Here is a 9,189-nt window from a genome sequence, read left to right as displayed (position 1 = left end):
ATATACATATGTACAGTACTGTACCCTTATAAATAATAAAAATTAAAGTGAAAATATATAAACAAAATAAATTAAATTAATCATAAATTAAAGTTAAGTTGCTTCTTATTGTTTATAATAAAATATAATATAAATAAGTAAATAGTGATTTTCATTGCTTACTTGATAAAATGTTGTAAAAATTAATGTGTAAGAAACGTGGTTTTTTTTTAAAGCTTCTAAAAAATAAAAATAAAATAAAAAGTGTTGAAGTTTATTAAAATATGACAGAAATTGCGGAAACAAAATATATAAGATGACATTTAAAAAAAAATCATTACGTAAAATAATTCAGTCAAAAATATGTTATCAAAGGAAACCGTAAGTGGATCAAAAATACAGAAGAAAATGGAAATGAAAATATAAACTGACAAGAGATTAATAAGAAAAATAATATAAATATAATAATAATAAAATGGAAATGTAAAAAAAAAAAGAAAAAGAAAAATCAACCTTTAAGAGATGAAATGATATCATCAGTTAAAAAATTCTCCAGTGGAAACAACCAAATTGTTTAATGTCAATAATAAGAAGGAGACACTACATCCCGCCATCTGTTACACATTTCCAGTACCAGATTTAAATTAACTCCCTTAAAAAACATCAAATTTTATTTATAAAAATTACATTATTCGATGTTTTAATTAGTTATTCCGTATATAAAATAAATTGCATTTCTTTGTCTTTCTTTTTCTGTCTCTTTGATGTCTAAATCGAACTGTAGTTTAGTGAAGAATTCGGATACTAAAAATACAAACTTTATTTGATTTAGATGTAAGAAAGTCACCGTGTTAGATGGATTATAGAGAATCGTATGTATATAAGTCGCACGTGTTCGTTTCCCACTTTGAGAACTAGTGCATCAGTCTGACAGATGAACAGACTATTGCGCTTAAACGCAATAGACCAGGTAGCTCTATCTCTCTCTTACAATACCGAGAGTAATAATTCATTCAGACATAATCTTAAGTTTGAACAGAAAGCATTGTCTGTTCATTCCCATAGCTCATATATATTATACTGTGTAAGATCCCTTAAACTTTATAGAGTTTCGCCCCATTGTATAACCCTCAAAGATAACTTTTACTATTTAAAAAACGTATATACACATATATATATATATATATAAAAATGGCGATATCATCAATTTAGCGCCGCCCAATCGTTATCATTATCCCAATGATTGATGACATATCGTTGAATACGTCACCAAACTCCTCCCTTTATTAAGCTTATCGTTTGCCACCCGTCTCGGAATTGAGTGAATTGTTCCGTTCTTTTAACCGTAAATCATTTTTGATTGATTTTAAGATAGTTAAAATTTTTATAAAAATAATATTCTATATAATTATTATTATATTTTTAATTTATAATTGTCAGTATATAAACACATGTTCCTAGTGAATTGTGAGTGATTACAACTGTTTTGGCTTTAGAGGATGGGAATTGTATAGTGAGTTGGCAGAAGAGATAGGGTGATTTACTTCTGTAATCCTTTAGATAATAGCTTTTAACCTTTGATACTACTTTTCGTGTCACAATATCAGATTATTGTCACGAGGGGTAGACGAAGAAAAATGTCAAGAGAAACAATTACTTGTTATAGATATACAATATATACTGTCTATAACACGTGAGTGATAATTAAGTGCGTAATATTATTTATCTACGTTTAATGGTAAGATAATTTGTTTAAATATTTATTCATTTCACTAATATAATCAAAAATATTTAATAACATTTTTAAAAGTAATGTCCTTTATAGGTAGGATTAATTGGGTTATTTAAACAGAATTGTGTTTATTTTCTCTTATAAAACTTTTTTTATTATTATTTTTAACCGCTAATTTCTTTTATGATAATGTATTTTTAGCTATTATATATTTACATGGATTAAGTATCGATTGTATTTTTTTTAAACAAGTCTCAGTTAGTTAATTGTATTCTTTATTAATAACTTAATATATACATTTATTAATTTTATATATTTCAACATGATTATAGCTATTTTTTTATTATTATTAAAATTACTATTTATATACCAACTCTGCCCAATTTCTCTTTTATTCAATAATAATATTAAATAACCTCTAAACGTTTCTGTTAATTTTTTAAAATTTAATCATCTTATAGTGTGTTTTTCTTTAATTTAACTAATTATTTTTAGTACACAAATCATTATTTTTTACACGCATTCGCCCTATTTTCATAGTTCATCCCAAATCTNGGAATTCTTTTCTCTCTCTTCTATCTTCCCCATCCTTTCTGACATCCAGAAATGTGTCAACAGAAGTGTCCACCTCTGTCCTGAATCTAGTTAGTTCCATTTGCACAAGAAGTTGGAGTAAAAGAATTGCCATTTCGTGTCCTTTTCTTCTTTATCCATATTTACCAAATGTTATAATGGTTACCGGTTAATTTTATTCTCTAACTTTTCACTTGTTAAAATACTTAAATGTTTATCGTGTAATAAAGAGATTTATATATTTAAAAATTCGATATGAAAATTTCGATTAAGAACTTCTCCTTTTACTATTTTCGATCGATAAACTTCGTCTCCAATATCGATTATTTTCGTTTATATATTGTTAATAATGATTTTATTACTTTAAATATATAAAACTTTTGTATATTTTTTTTATTATTATATTTTATTAGAAATAATTTCTTTTGTTCTAGTTTGATTGTACTTAATTACAGTACACAAAGAGAATGAGAGACGTGTACACATTTAATCACATTGAAAGTATAATTCTGTAAGTTGTACAGGCGAACAACGTGTTGTAAAAGTAGAGGGTGGATGGCATTTTGCCGTGTCTGTAATTGTACACGTGAGACCACTTAATATATGGGACGTATAAGTAATAGAGCCACTCGAGATCTAAAAAGCATCTTCCCCCTTATCCTGTTTGTAGCAATCTTTCAGTTTGTCTATCAAAGGGAGTGGCCAAACTTCCAAAAATGTCCTTGCACGAACCGATATGAAAAGTCTGCATTTGATGAATGGCATAAACTGGTTATACGGTAGGAACAGTCTACGTTGGTAGAGGGGAGTGTGGGACGTCGGTTGGTGTTCTTACCTGTATTCTACGGCCGGTGTTCGGATGTCAGAGTTCACAAGGTGAGTCATCGTCCCGTATGGGTGGCTAGCGGAGCGGAAACCAGCCAGATTCCAACTGAAGGCTGGGTGCAGAGTGGATAATGAGTGTACAGCGCAGCCTCGTGACACTGTGGCTGTTGTGGCTGCTGACAACGCTGCAGGATACAACGGTTTAGGTAAGGGAAGCTTATTTCTATAGTTTCTGTTTGCGCTATTATTTATAAGGCCGAGTACAATCGTATGGGAGCTAACGAAGCGAAGCTTGTTGCGTGTTTGCTGATTTCTTTTCAAATAAATACCCCCACTTCGAGTGTAGAAATAATAAATTTATGTGTTTATAAACTCGTAATAATTTTTAAGTTAAAATTTATGACTGTATCGTTTTATAATAGACAACACGATAATAAATAAATTTATAGCTATAAACGTTGCGATTTTTATGTATAAATATATTATTATTTGTTTAAAATACATAAATTTTATCTGTGACGTAATTCATACTGTAATTTGACGTTACTATGCACCTAAATAATATAATTTTAAGCCGATTGTACCGATAAAAGATATCATCACCCCCAATAAACTACTATTTATTAATTTAAATTACATATATATATATTAATCAATAATTTAATTAAATATTATTACTTTTAACCTATCTCCTCTCTCCTCTATCAAAAAGACCTTGACCAGTATATGCAGTTACGCATGGTTTGTCATCGTTCATATGCGTACCGTTCCTAGCCATGTGTTAAGTCGATAAAATCCAAGCTTTTATCCGCTTCACCCCGGGACGTCCAAGTTTCTCCTCTATTAATTTTTTTTTTTCACACAGCATCCCCCTGTTTGGCAAAATGTTAAAAGTTTGGATGTCGGCCACGGTTAGTGTGGCATAGAGACAGCGTCAAGTAATGTGTCCCCATCGCCCCATGCCGAATGTAGAGTATTAATCAAGCAGATGACAACCGACCCCAGCTGCTTCTAACACAAAGATAGTATTCACCATAACACCATCTTAAGCAACTGTTGTCTTTTAAAGTCGGGTAAATGCCAAGCATTTCCTATGAGACTTGAGTGATTACGTAAAACTTCCTCGGCTTGATGAATATCAAAAATGATCTCTTGTTATTAAGGGTCACCTTGATACATATCATCAGCCACTAAATTCCAAGGATTTTTCCATAAAAATAAACTTGCAACAGTCTAAAAAATTGAATTATTTATAATACCAAAACAAAGAAATTTTTCATTTCTTTTTCTTTATGTTTTAAAAATCTTTTCAGGTTTTTAAAAATTGAAAATATGTCTAGAGTTTTATAAATTCTTCTATTTTTATTATAATTTCTTATAAAAGCTTCACGTCTGGTTGTCTAAAAGATATAAATTATTAAAAATATATATTTATTTGAGGAATGAGAAATGAAGAAATAAATTATAAAAACTATTTGATGCGCGACTTTATAAACGATATTTTATGTGTTTATTTATATAATTTATTAAAATAAGAATCGGTTAATTTATAAAATTGCTATGGAAACAAGACTAGACCTTCTTCTATTCTTCTAGTAAGTCTCCTGTGCACACGTTGATCACTCGAAACCACGATATCACGTTACTAGACGATGTTGACCCAACGATACAACGTAACACTCAATCATCTTTGCAGAATAAAAGAACCTGATAACCATTCTCTAGCACTGTACACCCCCCTCTCTCTCTCTGTGTGTGTGTCTGTCTGTGTGTCTCTCTAGAGCACGTCACAGATTCGTTGCATCCTTGTTTGTATGGTCAGCAATTTCTAAATATGATAATGAACGGGAATTACTCGAGCTGAAACGATGGCTTTATCTCAGTTTCGATCACTGATATCATAAATGATGAAATTAATTGAATTTCCAGAAATTATAGAATTGTATAATTTACATAAATGGAAAAATTTTTATTGAGTTTAAATCGTGTAGAATAATTAATTGATAATGTCTTGTATAAAAATCGCTATGAAAGGAAGGAGTTCTTGTGAATTTATATAAAGGAAATTGGTAAAATTGTATGCCTACTCCTATACAGGAAATTGGGTTAAATATATAAATTGTAAAGGAAATTAGTTAAAGGTAATTAAAAATATAATTGGCAAGAAACAATGGGTAATAATAAAGATATGCATCGTAAGAAAAACTGGTTTTAGGTTAAAGAAACTTAATGAAAACTGAGCTTATATTGTATAAAGTTGCTTAAAAGGGAGAAAAAAAAAATAAAAGAAAGCAATCAATTACGTAGGGGACCAGGCTTCACTGAGCTTTGTAAATAAATAAAAGTAGAAAAAATCATATTATTACATGAAAAAAAAAATTATTTTAATGTGACAAACACGTATATATATATAGCATCTAAAAGTTTCCTCTTCACTTATAGTGCTAGTGGCTGTATGCACAATAATAAAAAGGGGATAAATGTAGATTTGCACGTTGTAATTCGGGCCCCCAATATCGATTCTAGTTAAGCTAATGCATACAAATCATTTTAAAATATGATATTTCGAGTTATATTCCAGTTATATTGTAGTTAGATTATAGTAGTTAGTACCTAATATTCTGCTCCTACCTTATATTACTTGTACATAATTTAATGTAGGAACAGAAAATTGTGTACTTTTCGATATTCTCTACGCGGACATAAATATAACTTTAATAATTTTATAGAGGAACTTCTTTAATTTGGTGATATTCCTTTAATATTAATCGTAAATCAATTATAAAAGCTCCTATAATTCCTATAAAAAACACTTGGTAAAAATCAAAATTTGCGTCATATGACTTGAAAAATGTGTGTATATTTTAAAAATTATCGTTAATTATACAAAAAAATTACATTTATAATTTCATAAAATATAATTTAAGGACTATTATCATTGCATATCGAGTCACTTTATCCAATGATATATAATTATGGTTCATTGTAGAGATAATATAACTGTAATCTAATCACACAAAAGAGCTAAATAGACTAACTCAAGTTTAATTCCATTTATTCTATGCATTTTTTATGCAAAGAGGGTAATAGAACTCATTTGCTTTCATAACATCAGAATATGAGATGAACTAAATTTAATTTTTTGATCGTATAGAATTATTATTGTCATGTTTGATTTATTATATTTAAAAAATAAAAATCACATAATATTCTATATTTATTAAATTATTCGATTGAATTTATTAATTTTAAAACTAATTTTGACCCTCTTAAACACTACTTTACCTGAAACATTTTCTCTACTTTTTTATGCACTTTAATTATTAAACTGGGCAGTTTTTAATACTTTAACCTAAACTAATTTAATCCAGGATATAAATAAAATGTTCCAGATTAATTTCGATGGTTTATAACACCTAAACGAATAATAATTTCCAGATTAGTGTAAGGTTATGCATCTTAATATTAATAATTTCCACGCTTAAACCTTGTGTATGTTGGAGTGTAAGGTATAATTGTGATGCTACAATACAAATAATTTACATTGAATACGTGTTCAAGAAGTCGATTTTTTATTCAATTTCAAGCAATTTAACTTATATTTTTTACAATTTCGTTTATATTATGACGTGATAATAATATGATTTTTCTCTCCATCTTCTTATTGGATTATTGACCTCACATTTCAGGTATTATAGAGTATTGGTGGAGTGTTAGATAATAAGTTAATTAGAATGATTTCTGATAAATGATGTTGTATTCCTACAACTTGAACACGTCCTATAAAGTCCTATATACGTGAACATATTAATAAGTTTACTATAAATTCCCTTATTTTGCTTGATAACTTTATTACCTCTCTTGATATTTAGTAAGACTTTAATCTAGTGAATAGCAATATATTTTCATGATTGGTTAACTGGAACACATTTATAAGTCTTAACTGGGATTCTGAGAGCATAAAATTAATTAATAACTGAATATTAATTATCATTTTGAAATTAACTGTGTTAAGTTTAAAGTATTGCTTTATTGATTATTTTGTGGTTAAATTATAATTTTAAATGTTGTTTTAAATTTATTTTTATTAAGCTGTATATACGTAATTTAATATATTAAAATGTAAGTATTGCCCCCAAATTTTTAAATTTTTGGTTTAAGGGGACCTTCAAACGTTGAGAAATTAAAAAAAGTTGGGGTTTTTCTGTATGTATGGATGTTAGAGTTGGATAATAAGTTAGAGTGTGTTTGTGGGCATGATTTTTTCCCTCCAGTTTGAAGCTTGATAACTTCTGTGTCTTTTGTCGAAAATTTTTGAAATTTTGCAGGGAGATTTCTGAATTATAAGGAAATATTTCTGGAAATTTTCAAGAAAATTGTACCATTAGTTCGGGAGATATGGCCCTCATACCGTTAATATCCCTCAACCAATCTGAAAAGGTAATGGTAGCAATTATTAAGGATGGAAACAAATAAAGTCCAGTTTTTTTTTTTAAATAATTGATTCAATGCGATAAATTTTGTTAATTTTTTAAAAATATTTTAAAGGATATTTTTAAGTATATTTAATGATTTTTATCCTCTATTAGAGAGTATAAATATTTTTTTAATCGTTAGTTTAAGCATTAACTATCGTATAATCCGCAGTAAAACTTGTAAGTTATCGCAGCTTCTGAATAAATTAAATTAATATGAATATTTTCGAGAGCTTAGCGAATTTATTTTATAATTCTTTAAAGATTTATAGAAATCATCAAAAATGCACGCCTGAATAATTTAAAATACTTAATCATATCGTTCTCTGGTGTACAATTAGCAAAGAAATTGATGATATTTACTACAATATTAACTTAAATAGAAACAATAGAATAATCCCAGGGATGATATATACGCACCTATTGATAGTTTTATATAGACATTTTCAAACTTAATCTCCTTTAATGATATCCTGAATTAAATTTTACACAAAAATAACGACACAAACTTGAATCAAAACTGACAAAATTTGCATTGAAATCATCAATCAACTGCGAAATACTAGCTCTTAAATCATTCATTAATAGTTGTGTGTAAGGTAATTGGATATATATACTCGCTGATCAGATAGGGGTAATCTGCAGGTGGCCGAGACATAAAATACAACAGCTTAAACACACAAATAAAGATACCCCAGTCATGCACAGGTGTTCCTAAATTCCACTATTGAACTATAAAGGCCCGAGTCTTAAAAGGGGGCGATTAAATAATCCTCCTCTTTAAATATCCTTCCATTTATTAATATAACTAAGTCAAAAGTATATTTACTGTCAAATTTTATAACCTAACTATAATAAAAATCTGTGTGTTAGTCAATATAAGTGTACTTAAATGGAATAATTTAGCGTATTGTTTGATCATCGATTAATTCGTCGATGTTTTATTCTATTTTCTAAGATGGAAAAATTAGCATTTTTATTTTTAGAAGTGTTGCATACTGTATAACGTTTTCTTATATCCAATTTATATTCCTTCTTCTTAGCCTACTTCTTTTGTAAGAACGATACAGAAGGGTGTACAATGCATTCCAGCAGCACAATGGAGGCCTCCTTTTATGTTATGTCCCTCATGATAGATCGCTATTATGTTGGATATTTTAGAAGGATATTTTTCTTTTTTTAAACTTTCTATAACATTAAAAATTGATAATATTTTTGAAAAAAAATTTTTACATATTTGAATAATTTTTTATGCCTTTGTTTTAAGGTAATTCGTTGAGCCTTTCTTCTATCTTAAAACTGCTCCGAAATTTTAGCTTTTATAAATAATTTTTGACATATTTTTAATAGATAATATTTATTTTCTTTCATTCAAATTTTATATATAAATTTTTAAATATTTCTTCTCTAAAGAATATTTGATTTTTTCTGTCTTTTTTTTCCTCATGTTTTGTACTCGCCATTTACATTTTTATCCATGGATTTTTACATTTAGATATATAAAATTCAGAAATGTTTTTTGAGATTTTAAGCCATTTATATATTGAAAAACCTTTAAAAAATTCTATAAAAATTATAAAATATTAATATATATATGGTAGCAAT

At 27.9% G+C, this 9,189-nt stretch overlaps 1 protein-coding gene across 2 annotated transcripts in view; it reads left to right on the top strand.

The window, feature by feature from the left end:
- Positions 1-1,695: 1,695 nt before the first annotated feature.
- LOC111618359 (leucine-rich repeat-containing protein 24-like) overlaps positions 1,696-9,189 on the top strand; it is a 42,753-nt gene continuing 35,259 nt past the window's right edge. Inside the window, exon 1 of one of the 2 annotated variants that reach the window (XM_023359899.1) lies at positions 1,696-1,717. The gene's annotated coding sequence lies outside the window, so the exon portion shown is untranslated. Of the gene's footprint in view, positions 1,718-2,755; positions 3,316-9,189 lie in introns of those variants that run through there. The other variant, XM_023359879.1, reaches the window with a different exon arrangement.

Source organism: Centruroides sculpturatus, unplaced genomic scaffold (genome assembly GCF_000671375.1).
Source record: "Centruroides sculpturatus isolate CEXI.00-Female unplaced genomic scaffold, Cexi_2.0 scaffold69, whole genome shotgun sequence".
In the NCBI taxonomy this organism is placed as follows: Eukaryota; Metazoa; Arthropoda; class Arachnida; order Scorpiones; family Buthidae; genus Centruroides; species Centruroides sculpturatus.
The sequence above is the reverse complement of the archived record's forward strand: the minus strand, read 5'-3'. Positions and strand labels throughout refer to the sequence as shown.